General features: G+C 35.3%; 1 protein-coding gene across 4 annotated transcripts in view; it reads left to right on the plus strand.

The window, feature by feature from the left end:
- The window catches only part of Adgrb3 (adhesion G protein-coupled receptor B3), a 738,549-nt gene that overhangs the window by 179,036 nt on the left and 531,612 nt on the right, over positions 1-27,901 (plus strand). The window contains exon 1 of one of the 4 annotated variants that reach the window (XM_028868117.1): positions 17,985-18,148. The exons of the other annotated variants lie outside the window; for them this stretch is intronic. The gene's annotated coding sequence lies outside the window, so the exon portion shown is untranslated. Of the gene's footprint in view, positions 1-17,984; positions 18,149-27,901 lie in introns of those variants that run through there. 4 annotated transcript variants of the gene reach the window in all.

Below are 27,901 nucleotides of genomic sequence, written 5' to 3' on the forward strand. Positions count from 1 at the left end.
CACAGTGCCCTTGTGAATTCTTTCTGCCTCTTATGGCAACCACCCCATGGTTTTATTTAGATCAGACTAATGTATTCCACAGATCCAATTCTATTACTTTATGTGCTCATTTGATTAATGATAGTCTTTATCATTGGCCTTCAATCTCAAAAGGATAGAAGCAAGTCTCTTGGAATGTATAAAAGACACAAAGTATATCCTGAATAAGAGTAACCAAAAGTGAATTCTATTCTTCAACAAGCATAATATTAACTAAATATTTTTTTAAATATACTAAATTTATTGCTAAGTGGTAACAGCTAACTAATGTTTCTGTCACTGATTTTAGTTGCCTAAGTGGAGTCTAGACTAAAATTGTCATCATAATTGTGGGACGCTATAGAGATAACATGAGTAAGCCAACTGTGATCAGAAGAAGTCAGAAAGTAATATTGCAAAGAAATATATTCTGGAATTTTTATTTCAAAAAGAACAAACTGTATCCATATAGAAAATGTTGCTGAAACATTTGAAATTAAGGTTTAATTTTAGAACCTTTAGCTACGCTCCTGTAACTTGGATCCTGCACTACCTCAAGTGTTTATCTTTTTACTCACTGAAATAGTGTTCACTGGTTTCGGAAAGTATGTGTCCAGTGAATCATGGTGATGCTGTTGCTGAAAGGTGGTGAGAGATGTGGGAGAAGAGCGATGGGAGCCATTAAGCCAAATAAATAGGAATCACTGACTCAATACATCTTCACATGTGTATGTGAATATAACCAATAAAGAAAGAATGAAATGGAGCAGCTGAGTCACATTTTACCAGTGTTTAGAAATCAGGAAATTAAAGTGTCAGTTAAAATCCAAGAGCTTAGGAGTCAAATGCAGTGAATATACTTGTCCCGATCGTTGATCCTTGTGTGATCAATCACAAGCCCGTGCAAACCCTGACCTCAGTACAGTAACTGAGGGACTAAGGAGGTAGGATCTGTTTATATGTGTCCATTATATGACCAACGTGTATGAGGCATGAATACACAGTATTGCCCAGAAAGAGGATGCTAAATCTTCATCAGTACTGATATTAAATATTATAACTGTGTAACTTGAGACCAGATTCATCATCTTAGCTGCTGTCCCAACTCTGTGAGTCTTCAGTAGAACAGGTAAGTTTTTATAACTTAACTCTTAGACCTTTTCACCCCTTCACTTAACTCTTACAATGCCATGACTGTGGTACCAAGCAGAATCACCCCCTGAAAGCTTTTTATCAAAAAGAAAGATTTTTTTTCTGAAGTAATATCAAATGCATGAGGAAATTAGGTGGGATAGGCTGTTGCATATTGTTTCAATCTTTATTTAAGCCTCCATTCCACATTGGTATTGATGATGGGGGTAATTTTAATATTTTTACTTAGAGCCTATCATATTTATATTAATAGGCTATAAAGAAGTCTTCATTTTTCAAAGACATACTTATTTTGGAAATTTTTTTATTATGATGAATCATGTGCTAGTTTAGTCTTTGGCATGTGTTGAATCAAAGTGAGCAGATCAAAATTCCAAAAGGTTATGACTAGTGACTAATGGTTAGATGATAATTTAATAAGTTACAAGACAAATATTAATTATTGATTATTATTTTACTAAAGTGATTACTATCCCAAACCTTTTTAATAAATATAAAACAGGACAAATGTTTCTGATGTATATTTCATACGTGCATGTATACATTTCTTCTGTGGAACTGCTTTCAATAGAAATGTAGTCAGAAGAGTTCACTAAAAGGTCAAATTATTCAGGATCATCTGCATTCATTTTTCTACATTTATATTTAAATGATTATCATACATAAAACCTCTTTTTTTCATTTTGGCTACAATATAATGTAATGTTCAGAATGTAATTTACTGGTTTTGGAAACTGAAATAAAATGATCTCCTGAAATGGAACTTAATACTGAATAGTTGGAAACAAATAGCTATGTTTGTTGTTCAGACAAACTGAATTTCCCGAATTATCAGGGCCTCGAATAATCCCTTTCCGAAGGATAGCAGCAAATTGCTCAAGTGTTATCAACAAGGCATGTGAAATATGTGCTATCTAAATTTTTGTTTTCAGGGAAAAAAAAATGATGCTGACAAAGTTGATGGATTTAAGTATTGTATCTTATGAATCTAGTACCATAATCAGAGTCAATTAATTGTCACATTCACAACTGTTATCTTGACATTTTCAAGTCTGTACCAGTATCAGCACTGGAAATGTCTAGTCCTTGATACACACACAGACCGTAAAAGACCTAGATACAGAGGGAAAAGAAAAGCAACCAAGGAAGCAGATGTCCTTACTCAGACTCGAGGTTTGCCACTCATAGCTACTCTTCCTCTCTCGAAGGCTCTCCGTCTAACAAATGCAGTGTTATCAAAGGACATGTAGAACCTGCACCTTCTGCCTTAGCTCACTTCCTCTCCTGGTATTTGCTTTAGGAAAGTCAGCAATGGTGCCTTTCACTTTAACTTACAAGTTAATGGACCACTGATGAAGCGTCATCATTACAGAGGGCAGAGAATAAAGGGACACATTTAAAAGTTAAGGAGGAAATAGGTCTTAAAAGGACAGATAAAGTATCAGATCTTCTCCGAAGGCCTATGAAGTGACAGTAAGTTATACTCTAAAGAATAGGGAAAATACTGTTATACTAATTTTATCCTGGTTTTCATTCTCTGCCCTGAATTGTATTTCCACCCATCGTGATTAGCAAGACAAACACTAAGATGGCTGTTAAATTTTTGCCCCTGTCATCAACTCTTTTCATTCATACTAAAATTACTTGAGCTATAATGGACATACTGTTTCAGTGATAATATTGTTAACAGTATCACATGTAATGACTATGCACGGCGGACTTTTCAGCTACTGTTTTGTTAAATTCCAGGGTTATGTCGTTTAAATAAATTTATGATATGTTAGCTGCTAATACATACCTAAAAGCTTATATTTTAAATTTAAACTTTATGTTCAACATGTATAAGATTTAGCTATCCTCAAGAAAATTAATGTAGAAATTACTAAGGTTGTTGACATAAACAAAAGAAATATGTTCAGGAAACATTGCATAATCACTATTTATCATTTATATATGTTAAAACAGCTGCTTTTGTAAAGATAGATAAAGAAAATCGTATTATATTTTCATCTACCTAAAATATTGGATCATTGTTGTTTAAATAACAATCCGATTTTGGGGGGCCGGCGTGATGGCTCAGCAGATTAAGTGTTTATGCCACAAGCCAAAAGACCTGATTTCAAGTCTCCAAACCCACGTACAGGCTGTAAAGGTAGAAAGAGAGAAGAAATTCACCAAGTTGTCCTCTGACCCTCTCATGCAAGCTGGGCAGAGCGTGTGGGCCCCTTTTCAACAAAATTTAAAGAGATAATTTTTCTGCCTTCTTTTCAATTATTAGACCAGCCATTTACTTCCTCCATTAGAATCAGTTTTAAGAGTATATTTTAATGAGTATATGTAAATTGGCATCTGAATAAGTATAAAAGACTATAGGATTTTAAAATATAGTTGTTTATATCTTCTTATCCTTGATAATAGGGGTGCCCTTTTTTTTGTGAAGGTAATACTGTATATCAAATCAGCTTATGGCTTTGTAAGGCCTTGAAATTATAAGAATTAAACTGAATTGTTATGCTGTTCATATTATCAAGCAGTGAAAAATAAAAACTCCCCCTGCTATTTTACTAGGTGATTATTCTTCCAGAATGAAGAGATGGTTGAAATCAGAATCTCCAATGTCGTCATGCTTTATTGAGATCAATTTATCAATTAGCTAAATATACTTTATTAAATAAAATTAATAATTTCACAATTTATTTAAACCATAAAAAATCCATTTCTTCAACTGCCTCTCTTAAAATAAATTTATAACTTAAAATTGATTTAACACTAATATTACTGAGAGAACATTTGTGTTTATTATACCCAGGAGAATGAAACCAGCTGTCTTGTATGGATTTAAGAAATATGCGAAAATTAAAACAGCAATTTGTTTGATAAAATAGTGAACTCAAAAGGAAAATGCTTTCCTTTATGGAAGAGAGAAACTGTGTAAGTCTTGGCTTTGTCTGATCAATTCTCTGCAATATCCTCTCCACCCTATGCAGTGCTTATAACAACGTGCAGGTATAAGAAGTTTGTAATGAGTGAAAAATGAATATGATAGTCAGGAAAGCAACTCTTGTTTCTAATCAATATGACCATGCTATATAAAGAAAAATAACATGTAGACTTAGTCTAAATTGTGATCTCTGAGATCCTCTTTTTCGACTGTGATCGATTTCCTATTCTGTCCCTCACTTGAAAGCCACATGTCCTTACTTCAGCGTATGGAGATTCCTAATACACTGCACCTTTGATCCTGACTATAAAGATGTCAGAGTGAAGGTATGCATGGATGAACACCAAGCCAATAAATAACTGTTTATGAGTATCCGAACTGACTTCAAAGATGCCCAGTATAACAACTTAAAATAAGAACAGAAAAGACACTTCCTGTGAAGTGTCAGAAACCCAGAAGACAGCCTCCGAGTCACCATCTTCAATAACAGAAAGCTTCAGCGTGCTTCTCCTCAAAATTCCTAGTTAGGTTTTCTGAGTATATTTGTGGCTATCCATCTGTTCTGTGCAGATACAGCCTGGATGATTATATTTATTTGTGGCCACTAACTCCAATCTGATGAGTAAGTGGAAAGTACGAAGGTCATGCCTGAATTTAGCGAGGCATATGAAATACTGTCTACTAAACAAACTGCAAGATTCTGCTGCGGATGTAGGTCACTGGTGGGGCACTTGTCTAGCAAGAACAGGGCCCAAGTTCAATTCCCAGCACAAGAAGATATAAATAAACCTTTACTGTTTAACATATTTATATATAGAATTTCAGCCCTAAAAATATTCCACATGTCCTACTCAAGGACAATTTTGGGCAGAAAATTCATTAAGTTTTGTCAACCTCAGAACACTTTAAGCTATGAAATTAAACAATGAGACTTCAGGGTAAAATGCCTGGCGATGGGTTTGTTAAAATAAGTGGACATTTTTTTTTTAACAGGCTTTCTGTGTAGATGCTAATTTCTTGTAGGTAGGTCTTGGCCAGCCTCAACAAGGCCTGGACGGTTTCGCTGGTCTAGACTAACTCAGCTGGGATTTATATCATGGGAACATGGCCTAGATACCTTTCTATACCTGAGGGAAAAAAAAAAACAAAAAAACAAAAAAACAAAAAACACCTTGACCAAAGGAACTTGGGGAGGCGTGTGTTTATTTCATCTGTCAGCTTACACTCTGTCACTGAGGCATGTCAGGGTTGGTACTCAAGGCCTGAAAGAAAAGATGGAACTGAAACAGAAACCTGTGCTGCTGACTGGCCTGCTCCTTATGGCTTGCTCAGTCTACTTTTTTATAGGACCCAGGGTTACCAGCCCAGGTGTGGCACAGCCCACTGTAAGATTGGAACTCTCATGCCCAACATTAATTAAGAAGAAAAAGCAATATAAGATTTCCCACAGGCCAGTCTGGTGGGGGCATTTCTTCAGTTGAGGTTCTCTCTTTTCAAATGACTCTAGCTTGTGTCAAGTTGACATAAGACCAGCCAGCACAGAGTATATGAAATAGTTGATGTGTAGAGTTTATAATCTGACAAAATATATGCAAAGGTATATGCACTTCCTTATAAGAAGGAAGTTTCTTCAACATTTTTTTCATTTACCTTGGAGTGTGACTTCAGATGATATTAAGGGACCAAAATCCATCTCAAACTCATATACAAGGAGTAGGATCCCAGTATCTTTTTTTTTTTCTCTTTTTTTTTTCTTTTGTTGTAGAACTCTGTTACTTTGTTTTTCTCTTTGAGCACTTGCATGAGATTTTAGATTTTTTTCCTCTTTTAGAAAGGCTACAACTTCTGCTATTATGTAGATGTTAAGATGTCTCTTTACAGCTATTGTCAGCTTCATAGGAAAGATCCTTGTATGGAATTTTCATGTAGCTTTGTATTTTCATGTTCTTTTTTGTGTTAAAGAATTACAGTTTTTTTTTTCATGTTGGTTAGAATATTTATGATATTTTAGTGGAAATTACTGATTTTGATGTTTTAAGAACAGTGTTGATATGAGCTGGTGGGAGACGAGGTTTTTGATGCTATATGTGTACCTTCCACTCTGATGAGAGTCCATCTATGCTGTTGCCTAGAAGGTCTGATGGGCAGAGTGATGCTTTGCACATCACTTTGTTGTGGCTTGTCTGTTCGAACTGTATCTAAAGTACAGCTGCAGAGCTGTCTTTTGCTCCTCCGTGTTTTAAACGGAAAATGTATTCTATTCCAAATGTATTGGACATATTTTCACACCCAGCCTACTTTGCTCATCGAATAAGCAGCTCAGGGATTTTTCACATTCCTGTTCACATACCTGGGACTTCGTCTCTATAGGCAAAAGAAACAGGTTTATCTCAAGTGTTTTTGAGAGCTACATTACAATGGCGTCACTCTGAACCCTTTCCCTGAACCATGTCTGATGTTCATTGTCATGACAACAAGCTTTTCTACTTGAGTTTTTTTTTTTTTTTTTTTTTTTTTTTTTTTATCTAAGACATAGTTTTCTTTCCTCTGTTTTCTTCTTGCAAAAAGAAACAGTTCTAGATACTTCTGTGTTACCATCTCTAAATATAATCTCTGGACTATGCTTAACTATAAGTTAAGTGTCATCAAGTAAGTGGCATTTTAAATTCAGGTGAGCTAACTGTTACCAGTATTAATAAATGGGTGAAAAAATGTTTGTTTGTTTTTTTGTAGAGAACAACAGTGTATTAACTTTGACTACCACAATCCTCCTCATAATTTAAGAGTAACATGTGTAAGATTGGGAAGTTATACATGAAACTATGGAGCATTCAGATTGAAAATTATTCCTCAGTTGATTATTAAGTGTATTAAAAACTAATATCACTTCAAAAATTAAATGTGGCCTCTCTTTGGCAGATGGTAGTTTAGAGAAGTTTAAAAACTAAGAAGCTTTCTCATTGGGCAACTTCTACCTACCAGCCTACCTGCTAGCCCTCTCCTGGGTCCAACTTACCCTTTGATAAAGGAATGCACTTTCGGTATTATCATATGTACCCCAATATCATGATCTGTATAAAAAATAATAAAATAATAAAAAACTAAAGCCTTTTCTCCATAATTAGCTGATTATTAATCTTTCCCATGTGCAGGAAATAATCCATAGCCTTGGCTTCTAAGGCTGAGACTAACTATATCATGAGGTAGTTGAAAAATATAAAAATAAAAATAGTAGTAAGTTAGGAAAATTAGACTAAAAGTGTGAACAATCAGCAGTAGTTAATACAGTCTTAAATTGTAATTTACTAAATTATTGCTAAATTCATATTACATTTATCACAACTAGTAATCTAATTGTTGCTAGTACAATACTCTCATGTCTTTATTCATAATGTGTTAGAGTTAATCTCTGGTTGTCATAATGTAAAGTAGATGGAAGGAAAGTTCTTGAAGTCCAAGCACTCTATGAAGGAAAAGGACAAAAGGGCGAATTATTGATAAATGCTTTCATTTGCTGCTTTTGAAGATGTATGTAGGCTAGAAACCAGGTCCCGTCATTCATTGATAGTTTATGTCCCACCTGAAGAGATATAGGTCTAGAGAAGGTCTTTCCAAGCTGGGACTAGATTCTTTCTTCTTTGAAAAAGTGCTTTGGTCTCCTAAGGGTTATTGCAGGCTTTGTGCCAGCAAAACTGCCCCCTCAGTGCATTTCTAGTTCAGAATCCCCTCCCTTCCCAATCTTTCTTCATGAGGAATGCCACAGTCAAAGGGATTGATGGGGTTTCAAATATATTTGTAGTAACAACTGCCAAACCTTTTCTTCAGATGAGCTTTAAGGAAGCTCATCAAAGTGAGTTTCCAAGGCCATTTTGATAATCATTGCCTTGATTCTGGACCTTGATTTTTTTTTCTAAGCACCAAAGTCTCTACTTTTATGTGGGAAAAAAAAGCCAGAGAGGCAAAACTAGTATTTGGAAAGAAAACATGTACAAGGAAAATGTTAGCCTAGAACATCTAGAGTAAGGACAGCACTTCTGCAGGCTGTTTCTGGCCTGAGTCCTGTGGATGTAAGCTGCCCCTGGCCTCAGCCATGGTCTAGTGACCCAGGCTCACTTCTCTTGTCTTCTTCTTTATTTTTAAATATTTTTTATTTTATATGTGTGAGTATCTTGCCCGTATTCATGTCTGCACAACTTGTGTGCCTGGTGCTAGGCTAGGGAGGAAATAGGATCCCCTTGAGCTGGAATTACAGATGGTTCTAAGCTACCATGTGGGTGGCTGGAATTGAACTCAGGTCCTCTGGAAGAACAGCCAATGCTCTTGACCACTGAGCCATCTCTCCAGTCCCCTTCCTTTGTCTTCCTTAAGTGGAGGCATTATCATAGACAAATTGGAAGTATACCATGTATGCCTAGGTGAATATTGTCACAGCTGCTTTCCATCACCTTGATGAGTGGGTGACTTAATTGTTTGCTATGGAACTAGAGAAATATAAATCCTGAGAGCACAGGTGGTAGCTCGCCTTGTTTTCTTGACTCCAGTCTAGTGTTACAGGATTTCGGGCTGGAGAGATGGCTCAGCCGTTAAAGGCTAGGCTCACAACCAAAATAGTATTACAGGATTTCACAATGAAAAAACAAAACCAAATATCTCATGAAATTACTTGAACTTACTTCATTTCCCATTTTCTCTCTTTGTTCTTCAATGACATGTTTTCCAAATTCTAGCAGTAAAGAAAAGTAATAACATGTTTGGTTAGCCAATTATTGTTATTAAATATAAATTATTGTATTTCAGTCCAATGATTTAACTGGAAAAAATATTTTTAAGGTAGGGATCAGTATCTCAATTTTGAGTTGTAGATTTCTTATCTATTTGCTGGTTTGGTTTATACAGATTGCTTAGCTTTTCTCGATTGAAACACTGACCTGCAATGTGCATCTGGTCTTTCAGCTCAGGCAACTGTATTAGTTGCTTTTCTGTTGCTGTGATAAAACACCATAGTCATGGCAACTAATAAAAGGAAGTGTTTATTTTGGGCTTATGGTTCCAAAGGAGTGAGTTCATCACCATCGTGGTGGGGCAGTATGGCAGCAGGCAGGCATTGTGGCTCACATGTCAAACTATAAACAGAAAACAGAGCGAACTAAGAATGTTCTCTTTGTACTCTCGAACTCTGTACCCAGTAACACACTTCCTTTTGCAAGGCCACACTTCCTAATGCTCCCCAAACAGCTACCATTTGGGGACTAAGTATTCAAATAATTGAGACAATGAGCAACATCTCTTTGAAACTACCATAACAACCAATGAATACAGATACATACTCTGTCTGTTGGAATTTATTACCATGACCCACCTATGTCATCAAAGAATCTTTTGGAAGTGTCCAACAATGACACATGAAATACTAATCAAAATTAACTCAATGCAAGGACTAAACTAAAGGTGGAACTAGGCTAAGTATATGATGCTTGCCTGTCATCCCAGTGCTGGGGTGGTTGCAGCAGGCTGATTCTCTGCAAGTTCGAAGTCACCTTGTCACTCCTAACAAGACCCTGTATCAAACAAACAAAGCTGAGCCAAACTGACTGCTTCCTAGAAGTCATAAAGAAACATTGACGTTTTCCTGAACGTGGGAGACATACATGCTTAATCTCTCTTTGTGCTGTGACTAATCATCAAGTTAATGGCCCAAATTAGAAATATTTCTATCCTCTTTGTTGTTATATAATGTAGATTCATAACTTTGCTGTTGTATGTTGTAACGTAAGCAGAAAGTTTCTATCATTTCCTCTTGGGAATTTCAAGCTGCCCAATTTCTCTGCTGAATCGGGTAACAATGCATTCTCTCAGCCAGTCTCTCCTTCTGTAAAAGCCAGTGAAATCAAAAGAAGTAGGAGAACTCTTGCAGGTAAGTCAGAGCAATGTGTAGAGCATTAGATTTGGAAAGAATGAGAGTTTAAAGAAAGGAGGGAAAAGGAAGCAAGAAAGAGGTGATCTTCAAAGCATGGATAATTTAAGTCTTAGAACTGAGAAATCAAATCCAAACAAGTGAACACATAAATAATTCCTGAAAAATATAAGGTAATATTTGTTAACAATATTCTATAACTAAATAACCAGTTATTAAAAAGAAGTCAAAAGTGTAAAAACTTTAAACACGTAAGAATGAGAATTATTTTTTTTAATTACTTTAAGAAAAGGCAGTAAGAAAAGATATGAGGGAAACCATAAATCTTTCCTGCCAGTTATTCAGTCCAAGGCTCTATTTAATTTATCCTGCACCTTTGTAATTAATGTATACAAAAGAGGAGATGCAGTTCTTGCTACAAACAGCAATAATAGCAGCACTGTTTCTAAAAGTCAGAAGGAAAAATAATCCCATTATGAAAGAATGTTAAACAATGAAACATAAAAATTCTCATTTTAGAAGTATTCCTTTCAAAATGGCTGTTAGGGCTGAGGAGACAGCCCTGAGTAAAGCACTTCCTGTGCAAGCCTGGGTACCTGAGGTGAAAGCCCAGAACCCACAGGAACGTTCTATGAAGTAGTATGGGCATCTGTAATATTGGTGCCAGTCTATGAGGAGATGGCAGCAGAGGCAGGGGAATCTGAGGAAGCTGGACATCTGCCGCAGTGGACAAGGGAGAAACCGGGACTATTATAAGGTGGGCGGTGAAAATCATAACACAGGTTGACCTCTGACCTTCACACCCACAAACATACACATATATGTCTACCTGCTGTGTACATGTGGATGGGAGAAGGTGTCTCTGCAAACACCAGAGCTAAGCAGAGTGTTGATCTGTGTGTGGCGAAAAGGAAATCTGGTTCAGTATGATGCAGTAGCCAGCGTTGGTTCAAACATCTATTCTGACACCAGCCGTTCATTTTAGGCATACTTAAGCACAGCACAACTGAAAAAAGAAAATGTTTCCTGATATTTGACTAAATCCAATGTGTACAACAAAGCTTAAGAATGCTTACATCAACCCTTTGCTAAGTACATATGTAATCTTACATAAAGATGTGTTCTATAGACCGAGAAACAATGTTCAAGATAAGGGTTTAGGGGAAATGACCAAGATAAACATAAGAGTCTGTGGGAGCCAGGTGTGGCCTGGTCCTACAGGTAACACACAGGTCACCTAGGCTATTATACAGTACATGTGACCTCTCCATAAGGATAGATTCTATTGATAGAGAAATAATACACAGGTTAAAGGTCTAGGGAGGTAGAATCTTGGATAAACACAAAAGTCTGAGAGAGTCAGGTGTGCTCTGGCCCTGCATATAACATAGACTGTCAGACTTTCAACTACATCTATTCCCATTCTTCTGGGGGGGGGGGTTATACATCTCTGCTGTTGTAGAGACAACCCTGTGTATTTAACAATCCTGGTTTTCCTAGTGCTTATCTTTGAACACAAGGATCTTGTGCTCCCTACATGCACAACATATGCATCATATACATAAAATAATAAAGAAGAATAAAAACATCTTTTTTATTTAAAGATTTTTTCATTTTACATACCAACCATATTTCCCCTTCCTTCCCCTTCTCTTGCTCCTCCTCCACCTCCCCGCATTCCACTCCCATCTTCTCCTCGCTTGGGAAGTCAACACAGGCCCTATGGTGGGATGGATACCTTGCACAGCCTTGATGTGTGGGAGGGAGGGGCTTGGTCCTGAAAACATCTATTAATGAAAATATTTTACTCTCAGAATGAAAATATCAGAGTTATAAGATATTGTCATTTTATATTGCATCAAAACAGCTACAATGTTTCATTTGTGAGTTTAGAATCTTACTCAGAACCATAACATTTTTCCATGAAATTTCATGTAATTCCACAAAAACATGTTTAGACTTTTCAATGTAGTGTGTTATCATAATTTCTAAACCAATAGAACAAAGAAACATTGAGACCTAAGGCCAAAATTATATAACCAGCATTTTTGTTTCATTTGCCAAAATTTTCCTCATCTTGAAAGCTAAATGTTTTCTGATGACAGAAAACATTTAGCTTAAGATTTAAGCATAAGAAAACTTAAGGACCATTGCTTGTTTGCAAATAGCAGGCTTCTCGAGATTGTATTGGTATTCTGTAAATTTTCCATTTCTTTTTGAACATTGACAGTTCAAAGATATCATTGACTTTTGATGTATCTTCCCTGTTAACGAAAAGGCCCTGTCTGAAGTTTGTGCCAGGAGAGAAGGAGAGGCACAGATTTCTCTGCCAGCTTTATTGCTGAAAACTAGATAAGTTAAGTGCTAAGGCTTACAGCATGACTGAACTGTTAGAGTTGTTTGTCAGGGTTTTGCAAAAGCATAACATTTGCTTTGATCTTCAGGTGAGAAATAGTCTTGAATCATGCAAAAGGGCTGCAAGAAAAATTCAACGTCCTTGAACTAAATTGTCACCAGTGGAAATGAAGCATAATTTTTAATATCTTTAAAGATGCTCTGTAGGAAATTTACAAGGGAGGCCAAGGAATAGTCTCTTTTAACTTACATACTTTAACTTACAATTTAAAGGTTCAGTGACAATATCCTCATCTATCTATAGTAGAGCAAAACCCAATGAGGGCTAGATGAGATACAGGTGTATTCGTGTTCAACACCTGAATTATTTAGAGTGAGCTTGTGAATAATCTTTAATTAGGGATCAGCTACAGAACACCAGAACATTAGCTCTTTGCTGAACGTTTCATTCTAATTCCTAAACAAAATATAGTTAGTCGTTTTAGAAATGCAAATAATACTGAAAATTTCACATGAAAATGTAAATCCTTCCATTCCCAAGCAACTATTTTAATACTAGCTGAATACCATCTATGCACCCCTCACCCCTACAATTCTACCCACCTCTTCAAAACCACAGCAAGATCTTTGCAGATGTGGACAGGCAGATTGATAGATACATGAAATACAGGGTTGATTTATTTTGAGGAAATCATAACATGCATGCTATTTTAGATAATACATGGACATTTCAATTTCACTTGAATTATTCGGTAGACAAAAAAAATGCTAAATTAAAGGAGAAAAGAGAGAAAAGGACAGGTTGGGGAAAAGGTAGCAGGTAATGGGTGGAGAGACAAGTTAACAGAGGGGTATAAAAGATGAGAACAGGGACGTGGTTACAAGCATATTTTATGAGAGTCAACTTTTCAGTTGGCTGTTGACTTCCATTTTAAACATAATAAGTATTTCTCTTCATGTGAACAGTACTGGGCATTATTTTTACATTGCTCAAATGTGTGCTCTTTGTGTTTTCTTTCATTTGTAGTTGTCTGTGGAACTGAATTCAGGATGCTTCACTGTTCTTCCACAGTGAACCCTGGGTTTCTGCATGTGTGTTTCACTTATATTTTAACTGGTTGTATTTCATAAGTAGTCAAACATTTCAATGATTTTCTCAAAAAGGCTCCTGGATGTTGTATTAGATCTCTTTATTTGTTGTTGAGAATATCTATCTAGAATGGTTTTGGAATTTTCCATTCATTCTCCCATAGGTAGATACAATTTCAGTCTTTCCTCCTTTGAGTACTGGAAGGATATGATATTATTGTTTCACTTTGTGTTGCCAGGGATCTTGTGGGTACTGGTATTCTGTAGGTTGTATAGACTTACAGGAGCACTGATCATTAAATACCAGATTGCCTTGAAACATGGTATGTCTTTTGATGTTTAGATTCATTTCTTTATCTGGTACTACTGCAGGTTTAAAATACATTCCTGCCTTTTTGTGGAGTCTAATTTTTGAACAGGACTTATCTTTTTGCTATATTCTCTTTGTCTCATTTTCTTATCTGTTTGCTTATCTCGAATCCTTTTAATCCTTTTCATTAAAAAAATCATACTCAGTATATAAGCCCCAGCAACATACTTATTTACATGATAAGTGATATTAACCCCATCTCACTTATTTGATTTTCCATCAAATCAGTCTTGTTTCTAATAGCTCTAATTATGTATTGCTATATAAAAGAAGATTGGATTATCAATATTTGTTCATATGTCTTTAATTTTACAAAGTTTTTTCACTTTGTCTTTCAGTTTGTTTTTTATAATTCACATTATTAATACTTTATTTTATAGTGCTAATACTTGTGAGAAATTCTTTTGCTAAGCAATGCTTTATTTGTCTTCTGTTGGACCCTTGGCCTTTCGTTCTGTTTTCTGTCTGTCCTGTGAGGAGTTCTGTGGAATATTTCTGTCTGCTCTAGAGAAATCTTGGAGGCATGTTTGCTTTGTTCCTGTGTATCTCAGACTAGTTGTCTTCCAAAGTTGTGGTCTGACTGCGCCTTGTGTCTGTTTCAGTATTTCATTTTTGTTTTCAGCTGTGTTTCTTACTAGCTTTTTTTATTTGACTGTTATATTCATTGATCTTACATGTATACTGTTGAGAAAACCTTTTTACCATTTAAATTATTTCTGCTCATTTTATTTGTTGAACAGAATTCTGATACTATGGATTTTTTTTGACACATTAACCCCAGTGGTTTTGGGTTGATATTTCAGTTTCTGTATATAGATTTTAAAATGATTTCTCACAGATAACACTAAAATTTTTATGATTGTCAGGTTTCTGAGACAGTTATGCTGGATGATTTATGGAATTTAAAAAATCTTTTATTTTTAATATCTCTCTCATGATTAAGAATATTTATAATCCTAGCTCTCAAGAATCTGAGGCTGAAGGGTAATGGTTCAGTGACATCCCGGCCTATGGAAGGAGTCCCTCAGTCCAAAAGTAAAGTGTCCATCATTCATTATAGAAATACACTGTATTACATCAGGATGGTCTTTAGACTGTCTTTGAATTTTTCCTCCTGTCTTTTCATGGAAATGAAATACTTTGGAAAACTTTCAGCACAGTAAAAAGGTGTTGCCGAGAACTTGGTAATCTCACAGAGGCAGTTCTGTTTCTGTAATTGTCAGTTGTCAAAAAAAAAAAAAAAAAAAAAAAACACTAAGAATTTAATTTGCATTTACTCAAAAGAGCTGAGTTTTCGTCACTTTTATGATTACACACACCCTATCTATTGATGAATTATCAGTTTCAACATTGGCCATTCTAATTTATTCCTGTAGGTTTTTAAACCTATTGCACTTTAATACAATTGTTAATTTTCCACATCCAAAAAATGTTAACCACCTCTATCTCCTCTTAGACATTAACATTGGTACCTTATGTACCATGCATTACAAATGTATCTTAATTAGGAGTGCTCAGCTTTATCTCGTTATTTAGTGATGGCCTTGAACACCATGTAAGGATCATGTTTGTTATTTGTGTCTTCTACTCTTAATAAATATTGAAGGATTTTTTTAAGAGGTTGTGGGAAAGTATATAATAAATTTACCATTTGTTATATACATGAACAGAAATGGAACATTGTAATGGATATTTATTATAGTATTCAAATTTTATAAAATTTGAGGAAAATATTGATATTGTCAATACATACACAATAACATGTCTGCCATTCAAGAGTATAGACATAAATTTTAGTTTTCATCTAAAGTTTACAGAAGCCACACATGCTTTCCTTTTTTCAGAAGTAAATAAGTTTTGCCTTCATTAAACATTTTGATATAAAATTGTAAAATCTTTTTATGATGTAAGCAGCTAGAAGAAGCCTGTATGAACATCTCCCATTGTGTTTAAAGTTATTAACGTATTTTTCCCTTTAAAAGAAATCTATAGACTTCAGTGCTGCACACAGTATGAGCACAGGCTGTCACAATTGAAGTCATAATTTAGCTGGAAGTGAATTAACGCTGTCTGTGAATCATGCTAAGTTTGTTAGAATTTAGTCTGAAGTAAAAAATGTTGGCCCTAAGTATAGCATAATGAGTTACTTCTTCAGACTCTCTGGACCTTGTTACCTCTGTGATTGGAATGTTAAATAGTAAGCCATGTGCACTTCTCAGAAGCAAAACGTTTTTACTGACCAAACCTGATGTTTATCCTCATACATGAAACAATGTCTAGAATTAATTGCATGTATTCAGGACTCCCAAATTTTCCTCCAGGGAATCTTACTCATTAACGTTTATAATATACTTTTATCCACAGGCAAAGTTTTAATCTTTTATTTAGTCATGGTAGACCAAAGCAGAACAAAATATGTATAATAGTATCTGACAAAGAAAAACATTTTGGAGAAAAAGCAATTTACATATACCATAATTGAGTATTCATAACCTGCATTATTTCCAAAAAGATTTTAAAGCCTGATATTTAATAACCATGGGTTTGAAATAAATGAATGCTCTCACTCATTTTTTTGACAAATAATTTAAAATGTTTCCATTCTGTGCTGATTCTTATCTTCTTAAGTGAAACTGAAACATTTTTCATTAGTGGAAATAATATAAAATGTTATTAAACAGAATAACCGTGAGTAATGGAGAAATGGGCTAAAATCGTAAAAATATATTTTGATTCATTTTCTCTTTGTGTATGTGTGTGTGTGTGTGTGTGTGTGTGTGTGTGTGTGTGTGTGTTAGTGAGGGCGGGCTTTTTTATATTACAGGCTGATGTAGACCTTCTTATGTAGCTAAGGGTAAACTTGGCCTTCAGATCCTGTTTGTGCTTAAGTGCTGATATTGTAGATATGTGCCACCACACCCACCTTAGTCAATGTTGGGAACCAAACCCAGGGCTTCATGCTCATGGGGTATGCATTTTCCTAACTGAGCTACATCCAAGCCCAAAGCCGTAAATAATTTTTTATAAATATTTAGCTTTTAAGCAGTCACGAAGTCCACCCTTAGCCCATGTATTTTGTTGAGTAGTACAGTCAGTACCTGCTCAGCTGTTTGTTAGCTTGTGGTCTATTTCAGTCATGCTTAAAAGTTATGAGTAAATCTTGTAGAAAGCTAGCCTAAAATTATGCAATAATGATTGGAATCAAAGAGAATGGTCTTTATAATGATAATTTAAATTTCATTAAAGGTAAAGGCAGTAGCAATTATGAAAGCTATGATTTTATTCTAGTTCTCTACTATCAAGGAGACTGATATATCCAACCATGAATGTGTAAAGGAAGTTTTACTTTTTATACCCAATTTTGTGCAGAACTTTTCTTTTCTTTTTTTTTTTTTTTTAAGATTTATTTATTTATTATGTATACAGCATGTATGCCTGCAGGCCAGAAGAGGGCACCAGATCTCATTACAGATGATTGTAAGCCATCATGTGGGTGCTGGGAATTGAACTCAGGACCTCTGGAAGAGCAGCCAGTGCTCTTAGCCTCTGAGCCATCTCTCCAGCCCCATAACTTTTATTTTCTTAATTATGAGCCACCTATCATTTTTCTTATGTCAAGACTCATTCTAAAGTTTTGGCATCCTTTTGTTCAAGCCCTGTGTTCACAGCTTTGTTTCTTTGTGTTGGGAAGTCTTTGCAAATCTCAGGATAGTGTAACATGAATCTTAAAAGTTCTTATTAATAAAATCAAACCTGAGCCAAGTATTGAGGTGAGCACTGGAAGGTCAGAGAGACAGAACAAGTCACAGCCACCTCACCTCGCCGGATCCTCAGCTGATCCTGGACTGGAGGCCTCTGAGTCCTCATCCAGAATGGGTCTCAGCTGAACTGATACTTGAAAGCCTGAATGCTTAACCAGCCAAATGCTTCTAGTTTCTGGTCCTCACGCCTTATATACCTTTATGCTTTCTACCACCACTCCCTGGGATTAAAGGCTCACTTGCTGGGATTAAAGGCGTGTGTCACCATGCCTGGCTGTTTGCAATGTGGCCTTGAACTCACAGAGATCCAGAGGGATTTCTGCCTCTGGAGTGCTAGGATTAAAGGTGTGAGTGCCACCATTTTCTAGCCTCTGTATCTAGTGGCTCTTCTGTCTCTGACCCCAGATAAGTTTATTAGGGTGCACAATATTTTGGGGAACACAATACCACCACAGAACAGGGTTGATCATTTTCTGGAATTGTCTCCTCTATTTATTTTGCATCTTTTCAGGTTGAAGAAGTGAGCGTCTGGAGCAGATACTGATCATGTAAGGAACTTGCCTCACTTTATTAAGCAAAGAGATGGGCTATACAGAAAATGTTGCAGTGTTAATGCTTGACACTCTGCCAACTTTGAAATGTCAACTTTTATCCACTACTTGTCTCACTCTAAGCTCCATTGTCTCTGCCCTGAAGCTGGGTCTCTTTCGCTCGTAGTTCTCTGTGGAACTGGATTCAGGATGCTTCACTCTTCCTCCAGAGTGAACCCTGGGTTTCGAAGTCTTTGTTTCACTTATCTTTTAACTGGTTGTATTTCATAATTAGTCAAACATTTCAATGATTTTCTCCCTATGGTATTAGCTGTTTACCTTTGATGCCTCACTCCCTTTCAAAAACTTAAGAGCTCAGGGTCTTTCCCAACGTTCTCTTCATCTCTGTCTGGGCAAGGTATCAGTAGGCATCTGTGAGCTAGTTGTTCCTGCTCTTGCATGGCCTCACCCCAGAAACTCACCTCCTATACTTTCCCATTCAGCTTGTTGCCCATACTTATCTCTACCCAAGGAGTTAGATCCAGGAAGGACAGTGTTTGTAGAAAGGAAACCGATTCCAAGATTATTCAAACACAAAATGTTTTCTTCATGCCCAAAGTCTCCTTCCTCTTTCTCCTTTCCTCCTCCTCCTTCTCTATCTCCTTCTTGTTTTGATGTGGAATTCATTTACTACTTCCTTTGTGAATGTTAATTCACAATGTTTTTCTACTTTCTCTAAGAATATAAACTAAATTCCTTTCAGCATTCACAGAGGTGGTGATTGTACACCATGCTTCTGAAACAGTGAAAACATACATTTAAATACATGGAAATAACAAATATATCCTCAACATTCATAGTTTTCAAAAAATTCCATATCTAATCTCCACTGAGGTTGCTAGAATGAGTTATGTTAAGTGTAGAATTAGTTTCAAGCCTTTAAAGATAAAAAATGAAAGAAAGAAAACTATTGTGGCTATAAAAGGATCTTACATGAATATTAGTCGATAGATATATATTTATTGGATTATCCAGAGTACATTTTCTCACTTAATTACTGTGGTGGTTGGACTGAGAATAACTTCCATAGGCTTATATGATTGACTGCTTTGTCCCCAGTTAGTGGAACTATTTAGGAAAGATAAGGAGGTATGGCCTCGATGGAGGAAATGTGGCCTTTGTAGAGGAAGCATTTCTCTTTGGGTGTTGACTTTGAGGTTTCAAAAGCCCCTGTCATTCTCATATGGGGTTCTCTTTGCACTCCCCTCGCCACCTTAAGGATATAGAACAGACACAAGCTCTCAGTTACTGCCTCAGCACCATGCCTGTCTGGCTGCTGCCATGCTCTCTGGCATGACCACCATGGTCTCATCCTCTGAAACTGTAAGGCCCAATTAAACTGTTCTTCTAGGAGTTGCCTTTGTCATGTTGTCTCATCATGGCAGTCGAAAAGGAACTAAGACAATTATTATGTGGTGCTATACATACATATAGTTAACTCTATCTGTCTATCTATCTATCTATCTATCTATCTATCTATCTATCTATATCTATCATCTATATGTCTATGTATCTATCTATCTATCATCTACATTCTATAATCAATCTATCATCTATCTATCTATATCTATATATACATATAGTTAACTCTCTATGTAGATATGATTAATTATCATGTAAGTGATATCTTAGCAACTGCACGTTTACTACTCTTCTTTTTGTATTCTTCTAAGCTAACACAGTAGGAGTTCACATTTTCAGCTGAGGTCATAATGGCTAAGAAGAAGCCTCCATCAGACTTGATTAGAAGCAATGGGTTAGAAACAAGGTGTGCCATTTTCAGAGCACAACTTAAAAGAAAGCAGTGTGGAATTTCTAGCCCTTTCTTCAGCCCATGGCTAAGAACTCAGAGCACGCTGTGGTGTACCATTTGTGGTTGATGATCACATCCCAGGGATAGTGTAGCAAAGACAACAGTCATTGAAATGGGGACAAAATCAATAGCTTCTGTTTTCTTGTACTCACTGTTATTTTTGTTCTGTGCTATATGTCTGCTAAGTGACCATATTTAGTAAAAGCAAATATAGTTAATGGTGTGAAAATAGCATCCTCTGTTCTGTGTATTAGCAAGATCATTATTCATGGAAATCCAGCTGAAACTAGGGCCCTGAAAGATAATCATTATGGTTTTCAGAAAATGGGTGCTTGTTGTGAAAATAGTAATTTAAATGACATTATAAATAAATCAACACTACCTAATTACAGCTGGTCTTCTTACATTTGGAGTCTATTTGAATGAAGGGATGATAGACTGACCCTTTTACTCATCAGGATAAAGCTTGATCTCTTTATACTCCTCTACTTTCTAAGTATACATTCAAAAATAAAATTAAGTAATACTAAAAAGAGATAAATGGTTATTGACATATAGTATGATCTCAGTGTGTGAAAGAATTTTGAGTTGGTTATAGAGTTAAATGTAAGTGGTCACTTCTCTTTAAGTTTTTAATCACTATAACCCAATAAAAATAGTTCATAGAATATGCAGTTATCTATGACTTTGATTATTGAAAATCTAATTTAGTTAAATTTTAATTTAAAATTTCTTTTTCCCTTGTTTTCTGAGCACAAACCTGGCAATGGCTGAGGGATCTGGAAAAGGAAGGCTCTGCCTTTATTTCTTTTGCCATTCATACTTTTCTAGAAAGAGGATGGAATGTCTACTGTGTAGTTTGAAGGGTACTGCAAGATTTTTCTTCTATTCATTCTAACAGTAGAGGCACAAGATCATTCTGGTACATGATTCTCTAGTCATCTTTAATACTCAACACTGAAGGAATAATCCCACCTTCATGTTAAGATGTTGTCATCTGGTATGCAGCTCAAGTCTCCACCCTCAATTTTTGCATGATCATGGAGCCTCATTTATCTCCTAGACTTAAGGCTCAGTATATAAGTGACTAGTCCTGCTCCTCTCCCTCTGTCCTCCCTCCTTCTTCTTCCCAGTTATTCTTTTTACAGAGAAGCACCAGTTAATCAATAAATCACCTAAAAAGATATCCAACTAGACAAGAGAGTGAGAATCTCCCTGCTACTTTCCAGTGTGGCCAAGAGAGGTGATTGTCTGATACCACAAATTTTTCCATAATGCATTGTAATTGTATGGTACCTCTGTTTTCATCCATATTTTACTAGATGGGGATAAGAACAATTCTCTTATCTTTTGACTCTTGGAAAGCCATGGGAGATGAATCTGCTGCAATTGTATCTCATTTCATAAGAAGAATTACTTGAACATTCTCTGTGTCAGAGTTTGGCACAAATCCCAGTAAACATTCTGTTACCTTTAGTAAGGTATTCACAGTGGAAAATCAATCACATACTTTCTTACGCACAATATTTTCTTAAATCAAACAGAAACTTGATATAAGCAGTTATATGTTAGTTTTATAGCAGATATTAAAAGGATAGTTATTTATTTTCCCTTGTTCCTGAATTGAATATTTTTATTGAATCTAAAATGCTGCTATTTATAGGAAAGTGTAGTTTGGGGAATTGTCATAACCTTGATAACTATTATTATCTTTCTCTGAGATGTTTTGAATAAATATTATGATACATATTTGTACACTATTTCTGTGTAGGCATGTCAGATGTGTGGTGATATGCAGCTTATATTACAATAATGCAGACTCCTGGGAAAGGTTATGACCATAGAACATTCTATATTCTGAATACAGTTCTATAAACAAACTTCAGATAGTATTATCTGTTTCTGTGTGCACGTGTGTGTAACTGCTTGTGTTTTAACTTCACATAAGCATTCATCTCTAAAATTCTCTTTTACTTTTATTGATAGCATCTCAAAACAAAATAATCCTAATATACTGGATCCCAATAAACTAATCCATTTGACTTCAAAGATTGACCTTCTCCCATAGTCAGCTGGAAGCTAACGTACACGTGAAGAAAATAATCATGAGAGCTTGTGCATTTTAATTCTTGCACATTTATCTTTGAATTTCTGAATTCCATGCATCTTTCTTTTGTTAATTGTAGGATAATAACAAAAATTTCCCATTTCATAATCCTATAAGAAATGTAAATAATCTGTAGTTGAGACATATACCTTAATATTTATAATTTACTCATAATTAAAACTATAGTTAAGATTATTTAGTGATTTTCTAAAGTGGGAATTTTAAGGAATATCCATATTTTGCATATGAAAAATCATGCTTCAAATTTAGAGTGATAATTTTGTCTGTGGGCACTTATACTTGCTAGACTTGAAAATCTGGAATAAATCCCTGGTGCACGAGCAGGCTTTTTGGAGCCCACTATGTATGATGGGACATCACACATAGCCTTGAGGCAGGGGAAGGGATTTGGAGTTGCCTCTACTGAATGTACCTCCCCATGGGAGGCCTTACCTCATTGTAGGAGGGAATGGGGGATGGGTTGGGAAGGGGCGGCTGGAGGGGCAGAAAGAGGGAAGAGGGAGATTTTTGACTGGTATGTAAAATGAATAAAATTTTTTTTAAAAAAAAAATAAGGAAAATCTGGAACAAAAAAAGCAAAGAGTATTGAATAATAGTTTAAGCATTTAGAAAGTGAAAGAAAAAGAAAAAGAAAAGAAAGGTGAGAAAGGTGACTTGCCTCTAAATGAGATTGGTATACCCAAATCAATTTGATGATGTGGTTCATAAATCTAACCAAGTGCAGACTGCAGCATTATAAAGACAGAGAAAATAAGGAGGAGTTTCATTTATTTAATAGATGTAGATGCATTCCTATATACAAAAAAGCACAAACTGTTATTTAATTTCTTATTTTTATGTAAGGGATGCATATAAACATTGCTTCAAATAGAATGGCAAATGATTTTTCTGTGAAAAAGAATTCGTCCTCCTTCATATGTTTATCTACATAATTTTCAATGAGTTTCCTGTGAGAGATGTCCATGGCGTCATCTTCTTATTTTTCCCATTTGGAATGACATTAACATATTCTGCCACAAACTCATTATGCTATTGGAGCCATGGCTCTGGATGGAGCCTGAGAACCTGTCTGGTAACAGTTATCAACTTTGTAACCTCTAAAAATATTTGAGTGTTTGACCCTTGATTTAGTCCGTCTTTTACAACTGAAAAAAAACCAAGTGGAGTGACACACACCTGGAATCCCAGCACTAAGGAGGATCAGAAGTTCAGTGTCATCTTTGGCTACCTATCTGGTCCTAGGCCAGCCTGGTCTACATGAGACTCTGTGTCAGAAAGTGGAAAAGTTTGGACTGCTCTTTCTGGTCATCTTCCAGGTGCTCCTGCTTCATGTGGCCAGCATTCTTAAAGAACACGATTTTCAGAAATCAGTATCAGTTTATCTTGACAGAACACAGAAAGAATCTTCATTGTTTAAAATGTACACTAGGAAAGCCTGTTGCTTGAAAGGATAAAACCATCACATGACCCCCAAGGACAACACATCTTCACACTTAAAGCAGATAGGGCCTCAACTTTGATTTAGTCCCCCGGGAGTACATGTTTTAAAGTTACTCTTCAGATGACTCTCCCTTTGACCTTCTGGAGAATTTAAACTATTGTTCAAGAACCAACCACTCCTTAGTTTCCTCGAGACCAGCTACCACATGTCACAGGGACTCCTAGAGATAACATTTTGATGACAAACCCGGGTGCCAGTTTCTGACTCTAGGATCACCAACTGAGCAGCTGACATATTAGGAAGAGGGAACGAATTTGAACTTGACTCTACCAATGCCTCAGTTTCAGCAGGAAATAGCAGAATCAAGGTAGGTAGGCGCGCACAAAAGCACCTTGGGCACAACCTGCAGCTTGGGCACAACCTGCAGCTAGCATCTATTCTGTGAAGTTTCGTTCCTTTTTTTAAAATATAAGGAAAAAAACCCATAAAAACAAAAAAAAAAATAGACAAAAACTGAAATGAATCAAAATCACCATGGTAGATATTACTGTGCCTCATGTATCTCATACTTTCCTGAACTGTTAACTTCTTACCTTATAGCAGCCCCAAGATAAATGCAAGACTATAATAAAACTTCATAAAGCTCTGCCTTTTATACTATACTGTACCTTCATTGTTTGTTGTTGTTGAACCTAAACTTCACCTCCTCTAAGTTTGGAATCCCCCTCTACTTTAAGCTCAGAGAACTACTCTCTCCTCTAAAGTCTGAAAAATAAGATATTTCCTTTTGATTTGTGTGTTTCTGTTGGATTCCAGCTTTTTACCACTGTGGGTGGTCAGCATTATTAAAGGACCCAATTACCTGAAAGAAAAAAAAAAAGAACAGTGTAATTGTTAGGAATAATTTACTCCCTTAAAAAAAAAACCAAAAAAAAAAAAAAGTTTAGGCTATTAAAATTAGTTTTGATTTAAATCTTCATTGCTCCATTAAAAGAATAAAATATTTCTTTATTCCACTTCGATTTGAATAATATGTAATTAGTATTAACATTTTGGAAATCAGGAAAAAAATCACTCTCTGAGGAAAAGGTGAGGGCGTGAGATGTGTTCAACTCTGTTCAACATATTCTTTAACTTGGTCAGGTGCATTTAATGGACTCTTAGAATTATACTCTCTACAATCAAGAAAGGTTCTTTTGGGTGAGGAGGTTATAAATAATTTCACACTAAAAGAAAAAACAACTCCATGTAATTTTCAAAAAGCATTTATAGCATTAAAAAATAAGCATTTTTCTTGTTGCTAAGCTTGTTGTTATAGAGTTGAACATTTGTATTCCCAAATGTCCCTATCCCACGTACTAATTTAGGGTTGACATGACTGCCTGAACACCAGCTAGAATACTTTCTTTTCAAAGACATGCTTCCTATTTTACATAAATGGATAGAATAATAGAATACTTGTTCATACATGAGTCAGTTATCTGGCAAAAGAAACATAAAAGTTCTTCGTGTACAGGGGAAATTGTGTTCAACAGATATATATTTGAAATACATTCAATTATAAATTTATGGAACTCCATTTCCTTTCAGTAAATAAAATATATTTACAATCTTAAAAATGTATCCTTTTGTGGATAAATTATATAAGTTATGCAATCTTATTGTAGCTTTTATATTCAGAAAGCATGCAAATTTCCATGGGTTCAAGACTTTGTTTGATACTCAGAGAGCAGGTAGAAGGCATACCATAGTTCTGTTATGGAAACAATAAGACATTTTTAATTCTTGTCAGTTTCCATGGAGTGCAATATTATCTTTGAATACAAATTCTTAATAGCTGGCATTTACTAACATGATAAACATGATGTAATGAATTAGTCACCTGTTTTTATGTTCTGTAAAGATTTTACTAAAAGCTATTGCTTTATAAAATGTGAACAGAAGAGTTGTTAAGAAGGTATTACTACTTGAAGAGAATAAATTGCTACGATAATTACCTTCAAAGAAGGTAAGAAGAAAAAGGTAAAATATAGTGTACAGTTTATTCAATTGAAAGTGTGTGAGCCATTTGTTAATGTTCATCTTTCTTTAGTGATCTTAAGTAATAGAATTATTCTACTTTCTGATTAGGAGTTGCCAAAAATAGGGCCTTCACAAATGAGCTCTTTATTGATCTTGTGATTTATGCGATCTAATCTTGTGGATTAAGTATATATTTCTTGGAATAACATACCCAAACTTTAGTAATAAATGATTTTATGATGCTTGTGTTTATGTTTTTGTTAAGTGTCTTTAAATAGGATTTGGAACGGACATCTAGTACTTACCTTCTCCATTGATTCTATTGGCCTGTATGATAGCACAGTTAGAGAAATTCTAGAGTCTCATTTAGAATTTTTATGTATTTTATTCTTCCCTGATCAAGAGACATTTTTAGAACCCCTTTAAAAAGAATTATAGATCAAGACTATGAGAAAGAAGACACATTTTAATACTTGTATGTTAGACTTACAAAACACTAAGTTACTGTAGACTAATCATTCTCACTGTAGACTAATCTTTCTCTATTCCAAGCTGGAATTATTGAAAAGTGAAAGAACCAAAGTGGAAACTTATGAATTAACTTATGAATTTTAAATTTGCTAAAAGTGTTACAAGTCCTTCATGATACTTTAAAATACCTGATATTGATAGATAATAGAATTAATGTTCCCCCATTTGGTTTATCAGTAAAGGACCTAGATAAAGACTAATTCCTAAACAGCAGATGAATGTATTCTGGTTTTAGGTTTGGCTAGTTTTGTGAGACTGTAGCTTGGATTTCAGCCATATTTCATGTATTTTTCTCTCTGAAAGCTAATGAAAATCCCCTGAATGTAATGCCATTAATCCCTGGAGAAGAAGGAAGTAAGGCAGCATTTTGTGTAACAGATGTGATTTCTATATGTGCCAGAGATAAAATAGGAGTCAGTGCATTAGGCATGGGATTAAAATAAGGAACACTGAACCCTGCGACTAAAGATTGTGTTTGTTCTAAAGGTATCTGAATGATTAACCAATGCCTGCCTGCCTTCCTCCCATCTATCTCCCCTTTATCCCTCCCTCTCTCCTGACCTCTGTCCCTCCCTTTTCCCCTCCCTTTTGTGTGTTTATATGTATCTATGTGTGTACTTGTTAATGGGGATTCATAACTACATCATCATAAATGTCGGGCACCTCACTCCTCAGTAGCCATCTGCCAGTTTTTAAAGACAGGGTCTCTTGTTGGTATGGTGATTATCCTTTAGGCTGGAGTTCTGGCCTAAAGTGAGGCCCAGACAGTCACCTGTTTCTGCCTCTCTAATACTGGGCTTAAAAGTATTATGTTGCCAAAATTTCTTTCTTTTTTTGTGTGGGTTCCAGGGATTAAATTCACATCCTTTACTTTATATAGCAAGTGCTTTAGTGACTCCCAAGCCCCTCATCACTCTTAATAATATTTAAGTAATAGCACTAGGACCCACTGTCAGGGCTTGACTAGCTGATAGTGAAAAAACAAATAGAATGTATGACACATACGTTTTCCATCACAGACACAATATTAACAAAGTATTGGCTTATGGGGAGGGAATGAGAGGAAAAATAAAATAATGATAACTTCATTATACTAGGAATTGGCATTAAATATTCAAAATGCTTTTATTACGTTTCCCTAAAGGTAATTTAATGTGTTTGAACTAGAGTTTTATTTTATTAACATATTAGCATATATTATTTTTTTATTCTAAATTAGTTAATATAACTCAGAATACCCTAAATATTAAATGAAAACTCTAAAATTATATTGGATATTAAATAATAGAAATATAATTGTTGAGTACTGAAGATGCCTGAGTAGTTTTTACATACATCTCAATTTTCCTTACTGCAGAAATTTGACATTCAAGAATGTTACCCATGTACATTTCTTATGGGACACTATTTATAGTGTTGGACTTTCTTCCATGAAAAAGGTTTCCTATAATAAATGCTATTATTTAAAATGTATTCTTGCTGGGCAGAAAAAAATATAATTTCATATAAATATTAGTACTCTGTTTTTCTAAAAATGTGACCTTCTGGGAATAACACGTATGCACTCATGATTTATTATTACATTTCCAGGTAACACTTCATTTCAAGGCTTGACTTTCATAAGTATAAATTTTTCATAACTACACATTAGGGATTATGAATAATGAACTTCTGACTATTAAACATGCATTTAAATATCCCTGTCTTTAAGAGTATGTAGTTTGTGTAAAACCCAGGCCTCTAAGTTAATTATACATACAAATTCAGTCAACTTCA

Source organism: Peromyscus leucopus, chromosome 16_21 (genome assembly GCF_004664715.2).
Source record: "Peromyscus leucopus breed LL Stock chromosome 16_21, UCI_PerLeu_2.1, whole genome shotgun sequence".
Classification (NCBI taxonomy): Eukaryota; Metazoa; Chordata; class Mammalia; order Rodentia; family Cricetidae; genus Peromyscus; species Peromyscus leucopus.